This window comes from Narcine bancroftii, chromosome 10 (genome assembly GCF_036971445.1).
Source record: "Narcine bancroftii isolate sNarBan1 chromosome 10, sNarBan1.hap1, whole genome shotgun sequence".
In the NCBI taxonomy this organism is placed as follows: Eukaryota; Metazoa; Chordata; class Chondrichthyes; order Torpediniformes; family Narcinidae; genus Narcine; species Narcine bancroftii.
In genome coordinates, this window is record NC_091478.1 from 90,597,868 (window position 1) to 90,623,704 (window position 25,837).

The window sequence follows — 25,837 nt, forward strand, 5'->3', positions numbered from 1 at the left end:
TTTAAAGTTTTGAACTTTCTTCAGCACGTTGTGGTGGTGTTACCCTAATCTGTGGCATTTAATTATGTTATAGATGGGTGTATCTCCTTTCTTTTTTCTATCTTTGGGTTGAGAATAGTAGGGAGAGGAAGGGATTGGAGGGAGGGGTATTGGGGTGGATGGGAGGAAGTAGGTGGAGGGGGGAATTTGGTATATACCACATTGTTTTTTTTGTATATGAATTATCATATTTGAATGCAATGTGGCTTAAAATTTTAAATAAAGTATTTAAAAAAACGATTGATGAGCGTTGCTGGTCCAACATGACTGCAATCATTAATGTGCTGTACAGGCTAGTTCAATACAATTTTCTGCACCACCTGTAAATGGCGCCACAAAAATTGAACAGATCTAAACCAGAATTATCAGACCAATGCTTCAGATGCAGTATTGAGACAGAGACCTTTGTGCATGCAACCTGGACATACCAAGGTCCGGAAACATAATGGTCAATAGACTTTCAATGAATCTGTCCAAATTCCAAATCGAATTCATAATGATCACATTGGCAGTGGCCAGGAAGTGCATATCGGTTACTTGGAAATACGACTCCTGCCTGAGCATTGTGTGCTGGAACACAGAAATGCAAAGTTGTGTTCTCCTGGAGTAAATTCCCTGGAGAAAAAAGTATGACACTTTTAAAAAAACTTGGCAACCATACTTAAATTCCATAGGAGCATGACTATAGTGTGTGTGGACCATCATGCCTCGCCGCCCTACCTTCCCCGTCTATTCCTCAATATGTTTGTGAGTGTTTTCAATGTCGTGTCTAACTGTGGTTAGTTAAGTGTGAAGTGTTAAATGTTGAAAGTCTTGGAGGGGTGGAGGGAGGGGGACGGAAAGAGCTTGAACTTTGCAGAAAACTTTGATCATTGTAAATTGCTGATATTGTTAAACATTGACACTGATAATGTTGATAATTGAGTTTAAGTTTGGAAAATCATAAATAAAATATTCAAAAAAATAAAGCTAAGGGATTGTATATTAGTAATTTTCAATTTGGTTGCCATATTCAAAAATTTGTACAGATGTAAACACATCCCTTTCATCCTGCTTCCCCTTTAAAATGGCAGCATTTATTCACTCCACTAAAATGCATCACTTCACACCTGTGTTAAATTCTGAGTCTATGGCATATCTGAGTATATTATCATCTGCAAACTAAAATTATGCTCTATTATTAATGTATACCAAAAAGAACAGTAGTCCTAATATCAACCCTGGGGAACATCACTGCATACTTCCCTTCACTGCTCACCAGTATTATCTGCTTTGTGTCTTTAGCAAATTGTGTATCCTTCCTACCATTGTTTCTCTAATCCTGTGGGCTTTGATTTTGCTTACAGGTCCATTACATGGTACTTTGTCAAACTCCTTCGTAAAATTGAATGAACAAAGAGATGCTGGAAGGACTTAGTGAATTTTAATGAAGGATCTCAGCCTCTGTGGATGCTGCCTGATCCATTGAGTCCCAACAGCCAGCTTTTCTTTGTTTATTCTAGAGTCCAGCATCTGCAGTTCTTGTGTTTCTTTTTTAAAATTCATGTACATATCAATTACTAATCCTCATAACTTTATCAAAAATGTTGCTTAATTTAGTTAATGCAAATTGTCATTAATACATTTGAATTTCCTTTTCTTGATTATCATAATCTACCAAATAATCATTGTCCTAGATCATTACCTAAATATCATTTAGGGACAAACAATCAGACCAAAAACAGAAGATATGTTTTCCCATGCAATGTAGAAATTTAATCCCATAGGATTCCTGTGTTGAATCCTGCCTGACAACTACCTACCTATCATTTACCTTAACTGTATGGGTCTGAATATGCATTCCAAGAAATTCTCAGCCTTCTGTATGGGCTGTGAGGAGACCAAATCAGGAATGTACTCATGGTTATACAGGTGAAATGGTCTGAAGTTTCCATATAAAAAGGAGTTGATCTAATCATTCTGATAAATTGGACCAATTAATCAGATATCTGATATAATCAGATATCTGATAAGCTCTTTGTTTAAATTATCCAGCAACTTCTGTATTAAATTCCCATTTTCATCAAATTCACAATGCTATTTTCCAATTAACTCTCATACTGTGTGCACAGCTTTTCCATACAGAAATAAAACATGAAAATCTGTAGACACCGTGGTTGAAGTAAAAACACACAACCTTGATGAAGGGCTCAAGCCTGAAATGTCGGTTATTTATTTTTACCTTTGCTATATAAAGGACACTGTTTCATTGTTTGACCTGCTGAGTTTCTCCAGCATTGTGTGTTTTGACTTTTCCATACAGTACCTCAGCAACTAAAACAGAAGGCAATGCATAAATTATCATTGACTTGTCTTGGCCTTGATAGTTATTTATGCTGGATTCAAATAAGATTAACAAGAATTCAAGAGAAACCACATCCCAGAATAAAATGGCATAATGATTGTTATTAGACCCATATATTCAACATATTTACCTGCTACCTGGTGCACTTCTGACATAAGACAGTTCTATTTCCTTGAAACACGATAATGGGTCATGTAATACGAGGAGAGTGAGAGGAGGTGAAACCCCAGAGCTCCCAGATCCACAAGGAAGATAAAGCAAGAAAAATGTCAAAATAATAGTCAAAATACTCACTAATACTGCAGGAAGATATCAGGAACAGCAAGATGACAAAAAGAAACAAACAAAACTGCCACCAAGAGCAGTAAGAATCGGCTTAGATGCCAGGAGATCGACCTGAGGTACCTCGTGGTAGAGAAAATGGCAGTGCCACCTGGAGGCCTGTTGCAGAGAATGATGCACAGCCTTGTACAGCCCTCCCTGCAGGAGTGCTGAGGTTGAGGTAAGACGATCTGGGGAAGGCAAGTAACTCTACCCTGGAGTGGTAAATGGACAGTAGGAGCCCTGTGGTGTCACTTAGAGTGTGGGGCAGTGGGCTCAGGGCTCCCTTCCTGCAGTGAGAGCACCAGGTCAGGCGCTTTCGCGTTGAGCACAACGCGCATGTTGCAGCCAGCAGGAGCAGTGGCAGCAGGACGAAGTGACTGGGAAACGCAAGGACCGAGTCGAGTTGGGAAGCGGCGGGCTTGAGAAGATCCAGCATTGAGTCAGGAGACGTGGCAAACAATAGCAATAGGAGCAGCGATGACAGTTACCTCAACGGTGATAGAGGCGGCAGCAGCAATAATGAAGAAGATAGTCGTGAGGCCAGGAGGCCTAGAAAGGACTTGTTAACAAGACAAAGGGAGAAGGAGAGCTCGAAGCCCTCCTTGCATATTGTGTTGCAGGCCTTGGGTCTCACAGAGGAGACTTCCAGGCAGTGGACAGGAGAGCCCAGGACATGACCAATATACCGGACAAGGTTCAGAGTGCCCTCTCAGGCCTAACTGGGAGAATGGCAGAGGTTGTGGGCACAAACAAGGATAGAATAAGTAGGCTGGAAGATGAATTGGATGCATTGGTAAGGGAGAGGGAATGTGTCTGGGATAAATTGGATGCCCCAGAAAATTATAGCCAAAGAAATAATATAAAAATAGTGGGGCTGATTGAGGACACCCAAGGGAAGAACCTGTGGGCTTTTTTCAGAGTTGGATCCCAGAAGTGCTGGGCAGAGACATATTGGGAGAGAGAGTGGAGGTGGAAAGGGCACACCAGTGACCCCTGCTGAAACCAGGCCCTGGGTATAAACACCATTCTATCCTAGTGAAGCTACTGCGTAACCAGGGAAGAGAAAAAAATTTGGGGAGGACGATACAAGATGGTGGGGGGGGGGGGGGGGTGGGGTTCCCGATGGAACTAGAGGGGTATAAAGTATTTTTACACTTCAATATTAGCACAATGCTTTTAAAGTGCAGAAAAAAATTTGAACTAGTCAAAAGATTGGTGAAACAGAAGGGATACGAGTGCGTCCTTCAACACCCAGCAACTCTGAAAGTGGTACTGCCATGTGGGGAAAGGAAGTTCTTTGCAGAGCTGGAAAAGGCACAGCAATTTTCCAAGGAATTGCCAGCACTCTGGGAAAACACAAAAATAAAAACGGGGATTAATGTCTGTCAATGTACACAACTGCTGCAAAATGTAAAGTTTTTTGTTGTAAATATGTGCAAATTTTGGGTTTATGAAATTGTATTGGAAATGAGAAATGGGAAAGAATCTAGGAGGACTCTGGGATGAGGGTGGAGGAAGAAGATGTAAGGGAGAGGTGTTGACTACACAGACTGAACAACAGAGGAAAATGGTGATGGCATTGGAGATGCAATCGCTGGGGGTGGGGGTGAAGGATGGGGGGTATAGAAGAAGGGGATATGGGAAGGGATTGGTGTACAGTTGTACTGTGTGTTGCCTTTGTCTTTGTCCTTTTTTTATTTTAGTTTTTTTTCGGGGATTGGTCATGGAACCAGTGGGCTGGCCCAAAGGTAAAAGATATCAGATGGGGAAAGATGAGGGTACTGGGGCAGAACAATCTTGGATGGAATCACTGAGGCTATGACCAATTATATAAAATATGTTCTTTGGCTTGGCTTCGCGGACGAAGATTTATGGAGGGGGTAAAAAGTCCACGTCAGCTGCAGGCTCGTTTGTGGCTGACAAGTCCGATGCGGGACAGGCAGACACGATTGCAGCGGTTGCAAGGGAAAATTGGTTGGTTGGGGTTGGGTGTTGGGTTTTTCCTCCTTTGCCTTTTGTCAGTGAGGTGGGCTCTGCGGTCTTCTTCAAAGGAGGTTGCTGCCCGCCAAACTGTGAGGCGCCAAGATGCACGGTTTGAGGCGTTATCAGCCCACTGGCGGTGGCACTGGCGGTGGTCAAATATGTTAGTTTTAATGTAAATGGATTAAATGGGTTAGTGAAGAGGAAAAGAGTCTTGGAACACATAAGAAAATTAGGAGTGGATATACTTTCATTCAGGAAACACATTTAATAGAATGTGAACACCAAAAACTGAAGAGAGGATGGGTGGGCCAGATAATAGTGTCATCCTTTAATTCTAAAACAAGGGGGCTGGTGATTTTGGGAGGAAAAAATGTTTTGGTGAGGGTGGAAAGCAAGGTCACTGGCATAGCAGGAAGGTTTGTGATGATGGACTGTCAGATATATTCAGAATCCTGCACCTTATTGAACATATATGCCCCTAATTGGAATGATGAGAAATATTTACAAGATATTTTCTTGAAATTAGTGGAGGGAAGAGAAAACTTCATTGTTGGGGGGGGGGGTGGATTTCAATTTTTGTCTGGATCTGGTATGGATAAGTCATTGAGAAGGGTAACTAAGGTTAGGGCAGCTAAAACTTCCCAGACATTCATGAAAGAGCTAAAATTAATAGACAGCGATTATTTCTTTTATTCAAGACAGCATGACTCCTACACGAGGATAGATTTTTTTTTGGCATCAGGCTAAATAATGGGTAAGATCATGGAAACCAAATATACAGTGAGACTTTTATCAGACCATTCCCCTTTGACATTGACTATTGCAATGCCAGGTAAACAAGAGACAGCGTACAGATGGTGCCTTAATCCACTGCTGTTGAAGAAGCAGGAGTTTTGTAGCTTTATTAGAATACAGATAGACATGTTCAGTGAGGCCAACTGTAACTCAACTGTGGACAAATTCCTTCTTTAGGACACACTTAAGACATGCTTAAGAGGTCAAATAATTAGTTATACAAAAGCAGTTAAAAGAGCATATTTAAGGAAGGTAGAGGAATTGGAACAGGAGATTGTGAACCTAGAAAAAGACTTTCAAAACTCGGGCTCAGAAGAAAAATATCAGGCTTTGACAAACAAAAAGCTTAAATATAATACACTCCAAACATATATGAAGGAGAAGGCCATATTAAGATCGAGGCAGAAATATTGCGAGTTGGGGGAACGAGCCCATAGATTCTTCTCCTGGCAGCTGAGGACAGAGCAGGCCTCAAGAATGATTAATGCAGTCCAGATGGGGGATGGCAAGATCTCATATAAGCCAAAGGAGATAAATGAGGCCTTCAGACCATTTTATGAAAAATTATATAAATCAGAATCATTGGGGGAGCCTGAGAAAAATAAATGAATTCCTGTCAAAATTGGAGTTACCAAATTTAAGTCAGGAAGATCAGGAGGGATTGAATTCCCCCTTCACAGAAGAAAAAAATAGGAAAAGCATTAAATCTGTTACAAGCTGGTAAGTCTCCAGGGGAGGATGGGTTCCCCACTGAGTTTTTCCGGGAATTCAAATATCTCCTGATGCCCATCTTTATGGAGGTGGTGAATCAGGCAGTTGAAACCGATACACTCCCAGAATCTTTCTCAAAAGCAATTATTACAATGATTCTTAAAAAAGATAGGGACCTATTGAAACTATCCTCTTATAGATTTATTTCAATGCTAAATAAAGACTACAAGATATTTGCAAAGGCCCTGATAAATAAATTGGGAAAGCATTTGCCAAACTAACAAATGTAGACCACGCAGGCTTTGTGCAAAAGAGAGACTGCGAATAACATAAGCAGACTGCTGAGCATCATATATCTGGCACAATTTTAAGGATGACCCAAGTGTAGCCGTAGCCCTGGATGCTGAGAAGGCATTTGATAGGCTAGAGTGGAACTTCCTGTTTAAGGTACTGGAGAAATTGGGGCTAGGGCCAACTTTTATAAATTGGATCAGAGTGCAGTACCACGTGCCCATGGCTAAAGTTGTGACCAATGGGCAAATATCTCCAACATTTCCACTATCAAGATATAGTAGACAGGGGTGTCCATTGTCTCCAGCTCTATTCACTTTGACTATAGAACCATTGGCTGAAACCATACGACAGGATCTGGACATCAAAGGGTTCAGAGTGGGCCAAGAAAAACACAAAATCAATCTATTTGCTGATAATGTCCTGATATATTTGACAGAACCAGCAAGCTTGCTGACCAAGCTTCACTCTATCCTGGATAATTATGGGAAAGTCTCTGGGTACAAGATTAATTGGAATAAGAGTGAAATTATGCCACTTACAAAAGGGGACTATAGTCAATTTAAAGAAAAGTCAATTAAAGTGGCCACAAAAGGGGATCAAGTACCTGGGAGTCAGGATGAACAATAATCTGTAAAATTTATATAAACTAAATTATACCCCCTTGCTCAAAAAAACTGAGGAGGACCTAAACAGATGGATGACCCTACCTATCATGTTGGTGGGCAGGGTCAATTCCATCAAGATGAATATGTTGCCAAGGCTTCAGTATCTCTTCCAGATTTTGCCTATGGCGGTGCCCCAGAGATTCTTTCAGAATATTAATTCACAGGTTAAGTAAGTTCCTTTGGAATAGGAGAGTGGCCAGGGTCTCCATGCAGAAATGAACCTGGGATTACAGTCTGGGCAGACTGAGATTACCAGACTTTAAGAAATATTATTGGGCAACACAGCCAAGGTATATCACTTCACTCTTTAAGAGTACACCATCCTGGGCACAAATTGGACTGCACTTGATAGGTAATAAGATAGCAGAAGACTTTATTTATAAATGGAACTCTAAATTGTTGTCTGGTGACAAAGACACCCCCTTATTAAAACATACTTTTTATGTGTGGAACAAGATTAATCAATGTATTTGATTTAAAGTGGAGTTGTTGTCAAAAACAACCTTGACTCAGAATGACTTAATACTATGGGCAATAGATAACAAGATCCTGGACACCTGGTACCAGAAAGGGATCAGTTGTATCGAGGACTGTTATTAGCAGGGGCAGCTTATGTAATTTGAACAATTTAAAAATAAATATGATTTGTCAAACAGGACATTCTTTTGCTATCTGCAGTTAAGGTCTTTTTTAAGGGAGAAATTAGGTCCAGCTATGGTCCTACTGGTGTGCAGTGGCATTGAGGCCCTAATTCGAAAGGGAAACATACGCAAGTTTATTATGGCAATGTATTTCTTAATCCAAGCAGAAAGCCCGAAGACTGCATTTATGCCGGTGCTAATTTATTGTTGTTGTTTTTCTTTTTAGGGTCATTGTCTAATTTTGTCTCGCATGGGATGGGGGTAACGAGAGGCGGGTTGAAATTGGACACAACATTGAAGCTTGTGTACAATTGGAAAACGTGTGTTTTTATGGTTATGGATTATTATGGGTCGTTGACACAGTTTGAAAAAATTATAAATAAAATATTCAAAAAAAACATAATATATCAATTTTTAATTGAAAAGCCATTTATAAAAATTAAATTAATGCTTATGTTTTAAAAGTCAGGATGGTTTTCGGCCCAAACAGGATTACAGAGCTTTGCTCCATCTCTGGCAATATATTTCCATGGTAATATTAAGGAAGCCAATGTTACACATTTATCGCCACTACATTATTGTGAAAAAAATAGTCAAGTTGCCATTCATAAAAAATAGCTTATTTTATTTGACAAGGACCAACCTTTTATAACTTTACCCATGTCTGATCGTGTGGCCCTGCCAAGTTATTTAGAACAAGTTTTCCCTTTTGCCTATCATCCAGTTAATTGAGACAAAAAGTTTAATACAGTTAAATCCCTATTATCCAGGCTTGAAGCAACCAGCAAAAAAAATTAAGGAAATAAATGAATAAAAATATTAAAATTAGAATAAATAAAGTTAAATAAGTTTAAAATTGTAAAAGTAATTCTCCAAAGCCATACACAAACCCTTGATGAAGATGGGAGCAAACATTCAGCCAGCGGAATGCTCCGATTATGCCCCACCCACAGCAGGTGTTTGAATAAAGTTTCAATAAAGTTGAATTTGAATAAAATGGCGGTGCCGAAAAGAGCCAGCTGATGCCACTCACCAGGGTGGAGGGAGAGGAGAAACACTTTCACAAAGTGTCTCCCTATCCCTGCCTAGTCATAGTCATTGTGTTTATCTTTATTAAGATATTATTAAGTGTATTAGTAAGGCTTTACTTAAAAATATGGGGGGGGATTAATTATGAAGGTGGCATGGTTAGTGTAGCAGTTACCACAATGCTGTTACAGTGCCAGCAACCTGGATTAGAATTCAAATTTTGTAAGTTACAGGAATTACCTGATTAAAGTGAACTTTACAAAATTAAGGACTACAATATTGATTTTTTTCAAAGTACTTTACATTTTGTCTTTTAAACAGTTTATTCTGAATGCAGGTATAATAGTTAGGCATTGTAAGAGTGAGTCTCAGGCAACTGGAAAATTTGCATATCCAGCATCCTCACTCCCCATAGGGGTTGGATACTGGGGGTTTTACTGTATAAAATTCAGCTGGGCCAGATCCTATGGCAGTAGGATAAAGTTTTCAGCAGGTCATCACTCTTTGAATAAAGTGCATCATGGCTTCTCTTTATGTGATAATGGGCAGCAATCTTCAATATGAGAGCTCTAAAAAGGACTTTTATTAAATATTGAACTGAATACCATGAAGGCTGCAATTCCATTCAAACATTTCGACATTCATATTTAACTAAGTCTCAAAATATATGCAAGCTTCAAATTCAGAATTTACTGATTCAAAAAGATGAAGTCATCAAGAAAATCTGGAGATGCTGGGGTCCAGTACAAAAGTTCTGGCAAAACTCAGCAGGTCATGCTGCATCCGTAGAAAGTAAAAGATAGTCAGGATTTCAGGTATGAGTCTTTATCAGAAATGCTGAAAATCGGGCAGAATAAAAAAAAAGTAATAGGGTGATGAGGCTAAGAAAGATAGTTCTTTTATAGATGGAAGGGAAGGGGGCAGGGAGATGGAGGGAGACAGAGGAGTACATGCTGTTATAATCACTGCCTACAGAAAAAAATGAGTATTCCAACGGTAGAAATGTGTACATATTACAGGTACACAATCCTTTTTCCAGAACCCTTGGGGGATAGCGTGTCCCAAATTTCAAAGCCAGATTTAAGCCCACCTGAATTGTGCTGCCGTATCCACCCCCACCCCCTTCCAGTCGCGCTGCCGTCTCACCCCCCCACCTAGCACATCCGACTCGCGCCGCCAGTCTCTCCCCCTTGCCCGCCCGAATAGTGCTGTTGGTCTCTCGCCCACCCGACTCGCGCTGCCAGTCTCTCCCCCTCACCCGCCCGAATCGCGCTGCCGTCTCTCTCCCCACTTGCTGGTTTTTGGAGCTTTCCAGATTTTAGATGTCCAGATAAAGGATCGTGAACCTAAAATGTCATTGCTCCTTTACTAAGTGATGAGAATAGATTTCCAGTTCTCCAGTTATCAATTCTATTTAAGTTATTCTTTGTTTCCAGCAGTTGCATAGTTGGGAGAGGCATCAAGCCTTTCCAAAGAGAAATAAGAAAAAAACATCATGTTGCTGAAGACTGTTGCAGAAATAGCAATTCTGAACTGGAACTCTAGAAATCAAGATTCAATCCTGACCTTCAAGGCTAACAGTATTGAATTTGCATGTATTCCCTGTATTGAATGTGCCCAGAAGTATTGAACTGCATGTTTCACAAACATTTCTACGACTGATTCCACCTGCACCAAATTCGCCCATCATTATTGAATGAAGATCTACCGGGACCAATGCCTGAAGAAGGCGCACAAAATCAGTGAACCGGTGTGGACTCGAAAGGCCAACATGGCCTGTTTTTGCTCCGTAGATGGTTATGTGACCTGGTCGGTAAGTTACTGTTCAGCAGCTCAGTGGGATATTGTTGGGTGTGTGAGAGAAAATAAATTACATGAAATTAAGTGAGGGGAACAAAATTGATGCTAGAAAATAATGGGCCAAATAGCCTTCTCTGCTTCATAATAAAACATGAATAGGACAGACCAATACAGAACTATGGATGAAAAAAGAGCCACAATTACTTCACATTTTAATAAAATATCATTATAAAAGAAACTCATTATAAGTTTGCAGCATCAAGTTTGATGAACCATCAATAAAAATCTACTTAATAGTAAATCTTCTTAATAAACCAAGACGCATAGTGATGCATATTAATTGATTAAAATCATATGTGTTGAGATAAACCACATTCAATATTGTTTAAACAAAAGCCTTCATAATTCCTCTTATATTACCCCAGCAGGATAGGGTGTTAAATAACTGAAAAATCGCACCAAGTAGAACAGTCTTACGTTCTACATAGGGCAAACATTATTAGCTTAACTACTGAAAACAGATTAGTTGTTACATTTAAAATTTAAAGCAAAGTGTCAGGCAACATTATACTTTATATTATTTTTAAAAAACAGAATTTTCAAAGATTTACTCATATTCCAATCGCTTCTGCTTCTGCTTTCAATTGTCTAATCAGCATTCATCACCTTGTATTATACCAACATTTACTGGTGTTCAAAATAATTTTAAAATAGTAATTCAGCATTTTGCGGCAAACATTCATAACCATATTACAACATTACTAGAAATAAAAAATAATAATCGTGCACAAAAAGGAAGGCAGTGTCTTTGGTTCACTGATTATTCAGGAATCTGATGGCAGCGGGGAAGAAGCTGTCCTTATGCCGTTGAGGGTCCTTCTTTAGGCTCCTGTACCTTTTTCCCGATGGTAGCAGAGTGTAGAAGGTGTGGCCAGGGTGGTGGGGGTCTTTGAGGATAGAGGCTGCTTTTTTAAGATACTGACCTTAATACACCTTTAATAAAATGTCACTGGTGTGTTCCCTTAACAGACAGGGGTAAGTCCTCATCAGGGTTACTTGAATACAATGTTTAACCATTTAGAATGAAAAATGCTCCAGGGATATTCCAAAGGGTTAATTCTATGATTCAAGGCTTAGAGCATACAGATGATTTGGTTATGGGGAATGAAACCTGGAAAGCACACATCTCTGAGTTAGAGAAATTGTTTGACAAACTTTCAAAACCAAACCTGTTAATTTAACTAAAGTGAATTTGGCCATGCTTATGTGACTTATCTTGGTAACATTGTTGGTCAAGGAAAGTTCAGGAGAAAGTTCAGACAATTTCTGAGTTTCCCATTCCCAAGGGTAAGAAAGAGGATTTTGGGAATGGTAGGGTATTATCAAAAGTTCTGTAAAAGTTTTGCTTACATCGCCCTTCCTTTGATTAACCTTCTGAAGAAGAGTGAAAAGTTTGTTTGGACAGAACTTTCTCAAGAAGCATTTGATAAAGTGAAAGTTATTTTATGTCGCCAGCCTGTGCTTAAGTCACCTGACTTTGAGAGGCCATTTTCTTTAGCAGTAGACGTTAGTGATGAAGCTGCGGGAGGAGTATTATTACAAAAGAATGGTGGTGATGATATTGATCATCCAGTGGCTTACTTATCCAAGAAATTCAATGAACATTAAAAGAATTATTCGAACAGAAAAAGAATTCATTTAATGTTTAAATCTGCACAGCTCAGGGGCCACTTGTTATTATGCTGACCATAATCCCTTGGTCTTCTTGAGTAAAATGAAAAACAAAAATAGACTATTGTTAAACTGAAGTTTAATTCTGCTGGAATATGATTTAATGATAACTCATATTAGAGGTAAGGATAATGTAATTGCTGATTGCAAACTTAACATCTTGAAAGGCAATGTTTTGCAGCAAATTGAAACTTATTATTTGTATCTGCTGCTGGAAAATATTATATTTGTCTGTATTATATCATGTAACAATAGTGAATATATTATTTCAAACATTGTAGGTTGCAGTTTAAATTTTGCTCTTACAGAGCAAAATTTTCTTTGTTGGGTGAAGGTATTACAAGCTCCCGTTTCATTTAGTGTGAGTTTCAACTTAAAGGCTAGTACAGGCTGCAACCATTTACAGCTTTGGAGAAACTGGGTGGAATCAGATAATACAGGTATACCCAAATTCGCTACTTTGGAGAGGAGAAAGGACAATGGGTGCTTTTTCCCGTGACACAGGTGTTAAAAGAGTGCTGTTTGTGGAACACAAAAGGAACAGGAATTTATGACCAGCGGCCATCTCATCAAACACTGAGCAGGAATGACTCGATGTGATAATGGACAAATCCGCTGATTCTCCCTGTCAAGAGAATTGCTGCATCGGATTGTGACCAAAGTAATGGTCATTTTGATTGACCCATACCTGGGTTTTGGAAGCATTGTGGAAGTCACGTGTTTCGTGAAATGGGGAGTTGTGACAACTGTTTGTATTAAAGGATATTTCTCTGGAATAAACTTGACAAAGATTCTTGAGTTTTTGACAGTCCAGTCACTCTCTCTCTCCCATCTCCTTCATGATTACTTCTGGCCATCAGTTTAAGTCTGTGTTTCGAACATGGATTTCTAAAACTGAATTTTGGAATGACTTTCCAAAATTGTGCCTAAGCTGTAATGGTTTGAGTATCCCACACACACAAACATAAGTACATTCGCACAGAGTTGGGTTTGATTTGACTAATGTGTTATATTATCCATAGCCCACCTCACTGACAAAAGGCAAAGGAGGAAAAACCCAACACCCAACCCCAACCAACCAATTTTCCCCTGCAGCCGCTGCAACCATGTCTGCCTGTCCCGCATCGGACTTGTCAGCCACAAACGAGCCTGCAGCAGACGTGGACTTTTACCCCCTCCATAAATCTTCATCCGCGAAGCCAAGCCAAAGAAGAAGAAATAACATTTTTAAAAGAAAACCACTAACAGTGCCTTGGTGAATTTCCATTGCTGGTGGTCTGTGATGCAACAAATTCAACATACTTGAAGACCTATCACACTGCAGACACAATCTCTTCACATTATGGAGAACACTTGAGCATGAAAGCATGGACCAACAGGCTTAAAGGCAATTTCTTATTTGCACTTATCAGGTAACCTGATTGAACACCATAGCATTGTCATCAAGCTGCCCTTGTTTGGTGCAAACTAATCTTTCTTTTACTTGTACTGGTGTTCTTTACATGGATGTATGAATGTTAGAGATAGCTTGTCAGTTTGCTCACAGGAGACCCAATTCACTGGACTTGGTATCCCTGAGTGTAAAGCCCTGCAAAAGGTAGTGGACACAGCCCAGGACATCTCAGGCAAAACCATCTTCATCATCAAGAACATCTATGGGGAACACTGGCATCAAAGAGCAACAGCAAATATCAAGGATCCACACCACCCAGCACATGCTCTGTTCTCGTTGCTAGCATCAAGAAAGAGGTATAGGTGCCACAAGACTTGCCCCACCAGGTTCTGGAACAGCTGTTACCCCTCCACCATCAGATTCCTCAACAATAAACTCAACCAGGAAACCATTTAAGGACTTACTTTTGCATTTCAGATTTTTTTTCTCTGTATGGCAGAGTCAGTTTATTTACATTTCTTTATTAGATGAACCATTGAACCATATGCTACAGCACCGAAAACAGGCCATTCAGCCCCTCTACTCTTTGCCAACCATCATCTCCCTAGTCCCACTGACCTGCTCTCATTCCATAATGCTCCAGACCTCTCCCATCCATGTATCTATCCAATTTATTCTTAAAACATAAGATCAAGCCTGCATACACCACATCAGATGGCAACTCATTCCACACTGTCACCACTCTCTAAGTGAAGAACTTCCCCCTAATATTCCACCTAAACCTTTTCCCTTTCAGCTTAAAACTATGACCCCACATATTTATCTCCCCCAATTTAAGGGGAAAAAGCCTGCTCACATCCATTCTGTTTCATAATCTTGTAAACCTCTATCAAATCTTCCCTCATTCTGCTTCACTCCAAAGAATAGTCCTAACCTGATTAATCTTTCCTTGTAACTCAACTCCTGAAGACCAGGCAACATCCCAATGAATCTTCTCTGCACTCTTTCAATCTTATTGATATCCTTCCTGTACTTAGGCACCCAGAACTGCACACAATATTTGAAATTTGGTGCCACCAATATCTAAACTCCTGTACTCAATACTTCAATTTATAAAGGCTAAGATGCCAAAAAGCTTTCTTTACAACCTGTCCACATGTGACACCTCCTTCAGGGAACAATGTATCTGTATTCCCAGATATTTCTGCTCCTCCTCACTCCTCAATGCTCCATCATTTACTGGGCATACCCTACCTTAGTCTGTCCTTCCAAAATACAACACCTCACACTTGCCTGCATTAAACTCCATCTGCCATTTTTCACCCCATTCTCCCAGTTGGTCCAGATCCCTCAGCAAGCTTTGAAAATCTTCCTCGCTGTCCACAACCCCTCCCATCTTTGTGTCAGCAGCAAATTTGCTGAACCAATTTACCACATTATCATCCAGATCATTAATATATACAATAAACAACAATGGTCCCAACACAGATCCCTGAGGCACACCACTAATCAAAGGCCTCCAGTCAAAGAAGCAACCATCACTACCACTCTCTATTTTCTCCCACACAGCCAATTATGAATCCAGTTTACAACCTCAATCAGGTACTCTTATTGTAATATGATAAATTCCCACCAGTGCATGAAACTTCACATGTAAGAACATCTTAGCAATAGAGCAGCATGCTGAAAACAAGGCTTTCCAACTCTAATGCAAAATCCATAATCTTGTATATTCCATATTATTTTTACATTCCACCCTTAATCTTTCTCTGCATACATTGCAAATTTTCTTAACATTTTTCTCATAAATGTAATTATTATTAATGTAGGCTGATTAAAAATCTTTTTGACAATTAAATGAATAATTATGAATAGTTTGTGCCTCGTACATTAATTTATCCCCATTTATTGCTCAAACTTGACAGTGATAAGTGATTTAAATATAATCTATCCTTTACTGCTTTACCTCTTTTTGGAAAGGAAATCATTCATTTAAGATTTTATTTTTTGAAATTTTAAAGCACAATTGAATCATTCATGTTATTGAGGATCACGAGTACAGTTGAAATATGCTAATTAGGATATGAAAATGTACAGATTAGAAATCTTGGGGGAATAATCGAAAGCGGATGCAGATGCAAATGTTGAAAGTGACAGAGATCACAGCCAGGGAGAACAGAGGAATCCACTGGTCTACACCAAACATGATGCCCAATTAAATTAAAAACTTTATTGCTTACACCTACATTAATGGTATCTGCTCCACCACTAATTTTAGCAACTCAATCAAGACACCTATAACTCTCTGTGTAAACGTAAAACTCCCCCCAAACTCACATATTCTCTTAATATTGAGGTATCCAGAACTACACACTAGATTTCAGGTGTAGCCTGACCAAACTCTTGCTCAGCTTCAACATGATTTCTTTATGTTTATACTCAATGGCCCAACCAATGAAACTAAGCCTTTGTTACTTGCGTGGCCACTTTCAATGAGCTATGGACCAGAACCCTCCCAGCTCCCTCTGTGCAAAATGCTTTGAAGACTTTGAAGTCTTCTGCTATTAACCATATACCATCCCTTTACATTTGGCCTCCAAAAATTCAACAACTCACACTTGTCCGATTAAACTCCATCTGCTATTTCTCTCCCCATATCTATAACTGATCTACATCCTCTGGTATTCTTTGATAGACCTCTGCACTATCCAAACCTCCACTGTGTCATTACAAACTTACTAACCCGTCCATCAACATTTTTATCCAGGTTATTTACATATGTCACAAATAACACAGGTGCAAAAGTAGATTACTGCAGGACACCACTGTTCACAGGCCTGCATCCCAAATAACACCCTTTCACCGCTACCACACCTTCTATTGGCTAGACAATTCACCATGAACTCCATGCATCTGTACCTTCTGGATCAGTCTACCATGAAATCACTAAAGTCCAAGAGGACAACATCCACTGCCCTATTGTCATCAACAACCTTTGTCACTTCCACAAGAAATCTCAATCAGATTTGTAAAACATCACCTGCCCTGTACAAAACCATGCTGTCATTAATCTGACCGAGCCTTTCTAAAATGTATAATCCTGTCCCTAACTATCCTCTCCAATAGCTTCTATACTACTGACGTGAGGCTCACCAGCCTATAATAATAGGAACTATCCATATTTCCCTTGAACAATGAGACAACATTGGCTACTCTCCAGTCCTCCAGAACCTTATTTGTTTCTAGTGAAGATACAAAGATCTCCTCAAGGCCTCAATCTCCTCCGTTGATTCTTTCAATAGGTAGAGATATATCCCATCAAGCCCAGGGGACATATCCATCTTAATTCCCTTAAAAAGAATCAGCACCACCACTTCCTTGATCTCAAAATATTTTAACCTATGTTCCTTATTGCTCTCCTCCAAATCCCTCTCCTTGATGAATACCAATGCAATACTCCTTTTGTAACTAACCCACTTGCTCGGATTCCAAGGTTAACTGTCCTCTTTTGTCCTTAACAACTCCTATCCTAGTAATTCACTTGTTTTAATGCAGGTATAAAACATCTCAGGATTTCTTTAATCCTGCTCACCCAGGATATTTCATGGTCCCTTTTGACCTTTCTAAAGTTACTTTGTGGGGTGGACAGGGAAACACACACAGATAATGCACATACTGGAGACTTCTTGTCTGAAGTTGGTGCAGTCATAAAACCAGAGTTAATTATTCCATTGAAAGTCTGAAACAATGGATGTTTGCTAAAGCAGACTCCTGTGTAAACAAGCAGGGGGCCATCTGCCATAATTCATACTTTAGGAGAAATAGGAAATTGAAACCTAAAAATCATGTATTGCTCAAGCAAATCATGTGATTAAAGACAATTGAAAAAGAAGCCTTCTTAGTATTCAAACAGAATCACCTGGTCACAAAATTGGAGTGGCTTCAGAGAGGATGGTCACCTTGACTACTTCTTTGTCAAGAGAGAAGGAAAGTGCTGCTGTGACTATCATAATGGTCACTAATTATAATGTTGACTAATCGTTATCTGATGGTTATTTCATTTAACCCTTGCCTGGGTTTGTGAAAGCACACAGAAATCACAAATTCTGTGACCTCTACACAAAAGAGGGGAATTGTGAAATCATTCAAACGAAGAAATATTTCTACAAAAGAAACATGACAAGAATTCATGAGTTTTGGGAAGTCTGAAGACTTGATGTCACAAAATACTTTATAATTACTTCTGAACATCAATTTAAAGATTCTAAGTTTCAACAAGATGTTTAAGATTGAACTTTGAATTTTCGGTATCGTGCTTCAGTTGTAATGGTTTGGGATCTGCCACACACGCCCAGTTGGGGGTTAAGTTTAGAGTTAAGTAAGATTTTATATTATTTAATAGTTATTAATAAAAATAATTGTTTTGAAAATACCATTGTCATGGTGAATTTCTCATGTTGCTGGTCTATATTGTAACACCAGATTCATGACTAGTCTTGTTATCCAGGGTTCTCATACCTTGTCATCTTTTCCTCCTTCTTTACTGGAACATGCTCATCCTGGTCTCTAATTAGCTAGTCCTTAAACAATGCCAATAGCACCATTTTCTTTTAAAAGATGAGAAGAAGTTGGCAAGATAGACGTACAAGGTTGGTAGGTTAATTGGTCACATGGGTCGGAAAGGCCTGTAATTGTGCAGAATCTCTAAAATTAAATTTTAAAAATCAAATTTGACCTTGCGAAAGAAGTAGTAGAGTGGGAGTCTCTTAACGATAGAAAAGACAGGGCCAATCCTTCAATGCTTGGATGGCTAAGGTGATTTTTTACCCATCAAACTTACTACAAAAAAAAAGCTCCAGCTAAACCTTTGCATTGAAAAAGGAAACTTAAAGGCAAGTGCCAAGCAATTTTGTGGTGGACTTTATTGTGCTCAGGTTTTGTCAAATATTTCACTGGATGTCACAATCAGAAACTTTCAAAATCTTGTGGAGGCTGTGGAAGATTGTAAGTAAAGCCTTAAAATCACATTGGGACACATTACAACTTTAGCATGAATTTCAATGCAAGTATGGGACCAGATCACAAAATCAGCAGAAAAAAAATGCCACATTGTTTCTCAGATTTTTATCAAGAGAACCAAAATGTCTACATGGTGATGTTTATTTCCCAACTGTTCTCCCCTTTATCTCTGAGAGTCCTACCCTCACACTTTAGTCATCTTCCTGTTCTTCATGTACGTGTAGAACACCTTGTGACTTACTTTAATCCTACTTGCCTTTAGATATCCCCTTCTACCCAAGTTCCTTCTTGTTCCTTCCTGGCTAGCTTATAATTCACCTGAGCCCTGCCTGACTTTTGTTTTCTAAACCTAATGTATGCTTCCCTTCTTCCTCTTGACAAACTCTGCCCATGGATCTCACCACTCCGTTATCCCCACCTCTTGTCCCCCTGTAACCACCATTGCTGCATGGCCTGTGCTGCTGTGAACTCAAGTTTGACCCATCCAATATCATCAACCACTAGTTCCAATTCCCAAAGTGTTAGGATGCTATTGGCGCTTGAACCCTGGACCCGATTCCCAGTTCCCAGATGCCAGTCACTAGCAGCCTGCTGCCTGACACAAAGCCTTCAGCTGCCAAGCTCAAGCTGGACTCTGCCATGGGAACCACATTCACAAAAGAGATCTTTACAGATGCATTCCTAAGGCTCAACCCTGACTCAGCAGGTTCACTGCTGAGGTTTTCCTTCTCCATAGGGTTCTCTTCATTACTTCTCCTTCTAGGTAGGGTGAGGAGGGGTCCTCTTGCTCTAATTATAAAGATATTTGGGAGTGTTATTAATTCAGTTAACATTAATGCTTTTATTTCATTTATATTCATAAAATGCATCTGAAATAAATGTTTATTTTTAAAATAATTTGATATTTAACATTATTTAAATAAATTTTAACCATTTACAAATGTTTCCAATGACACTGGACAACAAAGATTGTGGTTCCTGAACACTTCTGGGCATATTTTATGGATTTTACCTGCTAATCATGAAAATCAACTAAATATTTTCCCATCATGTGCCATTTTTTAGAAATAACCTACTTTTGTGATTTCTTGTCATACTTTAAGTCTACTTCAAGCATATAAAACCAAGAAGTGCAATGTAAATTGAAAATTCATTTTCTGCATTCTCATTTGGACTTCTTCCCTGCTGATCTTGGTGCAGTTAGTGATGAACATGGTGAAAGATTTCACCAGGACATTGCAACCATGGAAAAGCAGTATCAGGACAACTGGAGTCCATCAATGCAGGCCGACTATTGTTGGACACTGACACGAGAGGCGTCAGATGCTGACTACAAATGAAAATCAGTGGCAAAACTTTTTTGTCAGTTGAATGATCGCAATGTGTCAGCATCATTATGTGATTAAACATGCTAAATTCAATAAAAGTTAATTTCATGTTTTTCCAAGTTCCTACATGAAGCTGTAAATCTGAAATTATCTTTGTGTGCAGCTTGAATTTGTCTATCATAATCTCCATTTTTTATTCAGGAAGAAAATCTTTTGAAAACATTTGTTGTCCATTGATATTAAAGACACTTTGAGACATTGACAGTGTGGCGGCCTGCAATTGCCAAGATCGGGCTGGCACATCGCGCGGACAGAGATCGCTAAAGTGACTCCCAAGACAACGAACCAGCGGCGGTAGAAGCTGGGGCAACATCACACCAGCAGCCCTAAAATGGCATTGGTCAAGCTGCTCAGCTATCTCAGCAGAAACAGGCTGGGGAAGAAGGGCCTTCATATGCATGGACATTCCTGCCCGCTACTGTTATTCATATGGATGACTCAGTCAATTAGTAAAAACAGCGGGAACTTGAACATTATAAAAGCAGCCTTTCCAGCCCTAATAAAGGAGTGAGCTTAACCTGCCACACAGTGTGTGTGTGTGTGTGTGTGTGTGTGTGTGTGTGTGTGTGTGTGTGTGTGTGTGTCTTTGTACCGGTCGGCTACAATTGATGATCCCGACGGTTTAGAAGGAATCAAGAACAAAGCAGCAGTCAGCCTGAAGCATCCACTCCCTGGTCAACGATCTGGACTTCACAGCACTGGCGGAGGCACAGCAGCAGGATTTCGAGATCCTACAGCACAGGACCGCTGTCACAGGCCTTCGGCTTCAGGACGTTCCAGTTGGCACAGCTACCACCATCCTCCTGTGTGACGTGGCCACCAGGCAGTTTCGACCTATTGTCCCAACGGCATGGAGGCGATGAGTTTTTGACTTCATCCACGGGCTGGCACACCAATCCATCAAGTGTACGATCCGGCTGGTGGCCAGCAAGTACGTGTGGCATGGATTGCAGAAACAAGTCCAAGGGGTGGGCCAAGGCGTGTACGCAGTGCCAAACAACCAAAGAGCAGCGACACACCAAGGTCTCCCCACAGCCTTTTGAGCCAACGGAACACAGGTTTGACCACATTCACGTGGACATAGTGGGACCCTTGCCAGTCTCTCAGGGTTTCCGCTACCTGTTCACAGTGGTCGACCGCTTCACCCGGTGGCCAGAAGCAATCCCCCTTGCCAACACATCCACCAGGTCTTGTGCCAAAGCACTCCTTTCATCCTGGATTGAAAGATTTTGGACTGCCACAGCACATCACTTTTGACTGAGGCGCACAGTTCACCTCCAGTTTGTGGACCGACACTGCCAACCTGTGGGGTGCTCAGCTACACCATACGATGGCATACCACCCTCAAGCCAACGTCATGGTGCAGCGTTTCCACAGGCACCTCAAGACCGCCCTCATGACCAGACTCAAGGGCCCCAACTGGTGGACGAGCTACCATGAGCATTACTGGGCATCCAAACAGTGCCGAAAGCAGACCTCCATGCATCCTCCGCTGAACTCGTCTACGGAGCCCCACTCACAGTTCCCAGGGATTTCGTTCCACAGGCCAGAGGACAGCAGCAGGAGAAAACCACCTTCCTGGACAGGCTGCACGAAAAGGTCGGTAACCTGGCTCCAATCCCACCCTCCAGACACAGACAAGCCAAGTCCAACATCCCCAAAGAACTCAAGTACTGTGTGAGTACATGTTTTGGCACAGAGGACCCCACCGTTCACCACTGCAGAAGCCATACAAAGGTTTCTTTCAAGTCATCCGGAACAACTGAGCCACCTTCGAGCTGGACATCGGTGGTAAACCAAAGGTCTTCACTACAGATAGACTCAAGTCTGCCCACACAGACCCAGCAGAACCCGTGAAGACACCAACACCTTGATGCAGAGGAAGACCACAAAAGACTTTGGGGACTATACCTACGAACATTATAGACTGTAACGCCGGTTCTGGGTGGGAGGGGGTCATGTGGCAGCCTGCAATTGCGGAGATCGGGCCCGCCCGCTATTGATATTCATAGTGTGTGTGTGTGTGTGTGTGTGTGTGTGTGTGTGTGTGTGTGTGTGTGTGTGTGTGTCTTTCTTTGTACTGGTCAGCTGCAATGACTTCTCTTGACATCAACGTATCATTTATCTGAATGTGAAATCAAACTTTGGCAATAAAATTTAAGCTAATGGGAAAGAAAGTATAAAACTCTCCACAACCTGGAGTCACACTCAACATAATGGAAGCTGTTATTGAAGGCAAATTGTTTCAGCTCCAGGGCCTTGCAGTGTTTGGTCAGTATCCTGACCAAACTACTTTTAACAGCTTCATCAATAATCCCTCTCATCACAGGGTCAGATGCGGGAATATATTCACTGATAAGTTCCACATACAGGGCCTTGAATCTCTCCCCACAAGCTGGAAGTCTTCAGTATGATTCTAACTTGAAATAGGAAGTGTTCATAATGTCTGTGACATACCAATGTCATGCAATTAATGAATGGAGCACCTAGGTCACCCCTTTAGCACTGCAAATTGGAAGACGTGCATACAGCACGTCTTCTCCTCTTATGTTTGCTATTTCTGCCCTGGGAAACAGATGCTGGCTGTCCACCCTATCTATCCCTCTCATAATATTGTTGGCCTCTACCTAGTCTCCTCTCATCCTTCTACACTCCAAAGAGAAAAGTCCCAGCTCTGCTAACCTTGCCTCATAAATCTTGTTTCCCAATCCAGGCAACATCCTGGTAAATCTTCTCTGCACCCTCTCCATAGCTTCCACATCCTTCCTATAATGAGGTGACCAGAACTGAACACAATACTCTAAGTGTGGTCTTACAAGAGATTTGTAGAGTTGCAACATGACCTCTCAACTCCTGAACTTAATCCCCCTATTAATGAAGCCCAGTATCCCATAGGCCTTCTTAACTATCCAATCAATCTGTGTGGGGACCTTGAGAGATGTATAGATTTGAACCTCAAGGTCCCTCTGTTCATCTACACTCTTAAGTAACCGACCATTAACCCTGTACTCAGCCTGGTTAATGTCTGCAGCACCTGCCTAGCACAAGGACTATTACAATCTTAACAGCTGTATGCAGTCCTCAATGTGGTTGCAGCTTCACCTACAGCATGGAGATTATTTCCATGATCACCTCCTGAGCAAAAAGTCTGAATAGATGCTAGATCATTCGAGGTAGACACATGAGTTTTTCACCAAGAGAATTCAAACCAAAATGGCCCACTGGCTGGAGATCTTTACCCATTGCTCCTCATAGTTATTGCCCTAGTCTTCAATCTCCGCAAAGCATGCCAAGGAGCCAGTAGAATTTTTAACTTGGTAAAAATGTTAAATGGATTCCTTCACTGAATCTAAATCATGGGAATAATGCAATTGTCAATGACCTATTCAGGCATCTCTCTCCATTGCCACCAACAACCAGCTCCTGAAGGAGAGAATGCCCTCCATATACTGTAGCTCCTCATTTACACCAACAAGATATTCACAAATGCACTGGAGAATGGAGGGTAACATCATTATCGGGTGAGTCTCATACACATCCTGTGGTGTGCATCATTCCTTCACCTCACTCTACCTGTCAGGCATTCTCCATATATTCCCTTTTCCATCTCTTTCTTTCTTCCTTTTCTAGGTGTTTCCTCATAATTCCATCTACCACTGCCACTAATCATCCTTATTCACTTTCATGATAAAAAAAAAGTGAACATCATAGCTCACCAAAAGCACAAGTTGCAACACGAATAACAGTGACTTTTGGGATTCCCTGACAGCTAACAACAGGGATTATGTGGGGCTCCTGATTATGTTACACCAGCTCAGATATCAATTGGTTAGATTTTCACCTCGACGTCTCACTTTGTAAGTGGCCAAAAATAAATGTTGGAAGCAGGAAGAGCAAACAGAGACAGTGAGTGATGCTACAGGCCTCTTTCAGCTTTCCACAGGGGTGACCGATCAAGTGACAGTCCTCACAGGCACATTGACTGCAAATGACCACATCACAACACATTACAATGAAGGCTTTTCCCATAAACAGAGCAAACACAAGTGGATTCATTCCTTCAGGATACCAGAGCAGTCTCTGGATGCTAAAGCATAACTGCATGCATTAAAAATTATGACAGGTAACTGAGCCTCACCTTCACTAAAGTGCTGTACAGATATGGGCAAAATCTTCTCATACTAAGAGATACCCATGAGGTGCACCTAAACCACAACAGGGATAATGATGAAAAGAAACTCTATTCAAGCTTTTCTTTGGCTTGGCTTCGCGGACGAAGATTTATGGAGGGGGTAAAAAGTCCACGTCAGCTGCAGGCTCGTTTGTGGCTGACAAGTCCGATGCGGGACAGGCAGACACGATTGCAGCGGTTGCAGGGGAAAATTGGTGGGTTGGGGTTGGGTGTTGGGTTTTTCCTCCTTTGCCTTTTGTCAGTGAGGTAGGCTCTGCGGTCTTCTTCAAAGGAGGTTGCTGCCCGCCAAACTGTGAGGCGCCAAGATGCACGGTTTGAGGCGATATCAGCCCACTGGCGGTGGTCAATGTGGCAGGCACCAAGAGATTTCTTTAGGCAGTCCTTGTACCTTTTCTTTGGTGCACCTCTGTCACGGTGGCCAGTGGAGAGCTCGCCATATTTAGCCCCAAAGAAAATACCTGACATCCTGCCCATTGTCCCACCAACTCAGTTGGCCCTTACACAAAGGGAGGTACAACCTTCTTCATACACCTAAAATATTTGCTGGCCCCAAGGCTCTTATTGGCAGTATGATTATGGATTAATCAGGTTGCCTTGACATATGTTGAAACCACAAGATTACATGAAAAGGTTGTACAAAAAAAAGCATTTATAGAGGCAACTATCTCTCCCAAGGGAATTGTGCACAAGCAACATAATAAATGGCAGATTAAAGTGTTCGTTATCTTCCTAAGAGATTCATGTTTTCCAAAATTTTATCCCTTGCCACACCTCTTTCCATATGCTCCACAAGGTTCAAATTCCACAGTGTTCTGAGCTGATATCATGAAGTTGAATATCAAGCAGCAAATAGTAACATTTAACTCAAAATTTAAGGATTACAAATTAAAATGTCATGGCATCATATTTCTATGCATTGCTTGTCTGCATGAAACTTCAAGGGGAGCATTATGTCTCAGAGTAGAACAACATTTATGCCTCTACCTAGTTTCCTCTCATTCTTCTACACTCCAAAGAGAAAAGTCCCAGCTCTGCTAACCTTGCCTCATAAGACTTGTTTTTGAATCCAGGAAACATCCTGATAAATCTCCTCTGCACCTTCTCCATAGCTGGTAATATTATTCCAGCTAACTGTTCCACTTCTGATTAAGTCAGGTTGGGGTGGGGGGGGGTGGAGAAAACGCTGGTGGGAAGAACAAAAAAGAACAAAAAAGTTAAAGCTGATGACACATTTACAGCTGCATCAATTTTTGTGCCATTAGATTGTGCCATAATTTAAACAATTAAAAAAAACATAAATTACATGATATGACAATCAAAAGCAGAAAAAAAATCAGTTACTACAAGAGTCTAAGAAGACTTTTACCATGAATAGATTTTGAAAATGAACATTCTCCTTTGTAGCCCTAAGATCTAAAGCATATTATCCACCCTCCGAGGGCCTCATACAGCTGGCTGTTTTATACAGCCAGATGGAGGTAGATACATT

The 25,837-nt window shown here is 40.7% G+C and overlaps 1 long non-coding RNA gene across 3 annotated transcripts in view; it reads right to left on the minus strand.

The window, feature by feature from the left end:
* LOC138744912 (uncharacterized) overlaps positions 1–25,837 on the minus strand; it is a 97,416-nt gene that overhangs the window by 23,888 nt on the left and 47,691 nt on the right. For 2 of the 3 annotated variants that reach the window (XR_011345865.1, XR_011345867.1), the window contains one exon: positions 18,661–19,557. The exons of the other annotated variant lie outside the window; for it this stretch is intronic. This is a non-coding gene — a long non-coding RNA (uncharacterized lncRNA). Of the gene's footprint in view, positions 1–18,660; positions 19,558–25,837 lie in introns of those variants that run through there. 3 annotated transcript variants of the gene reach the window in all.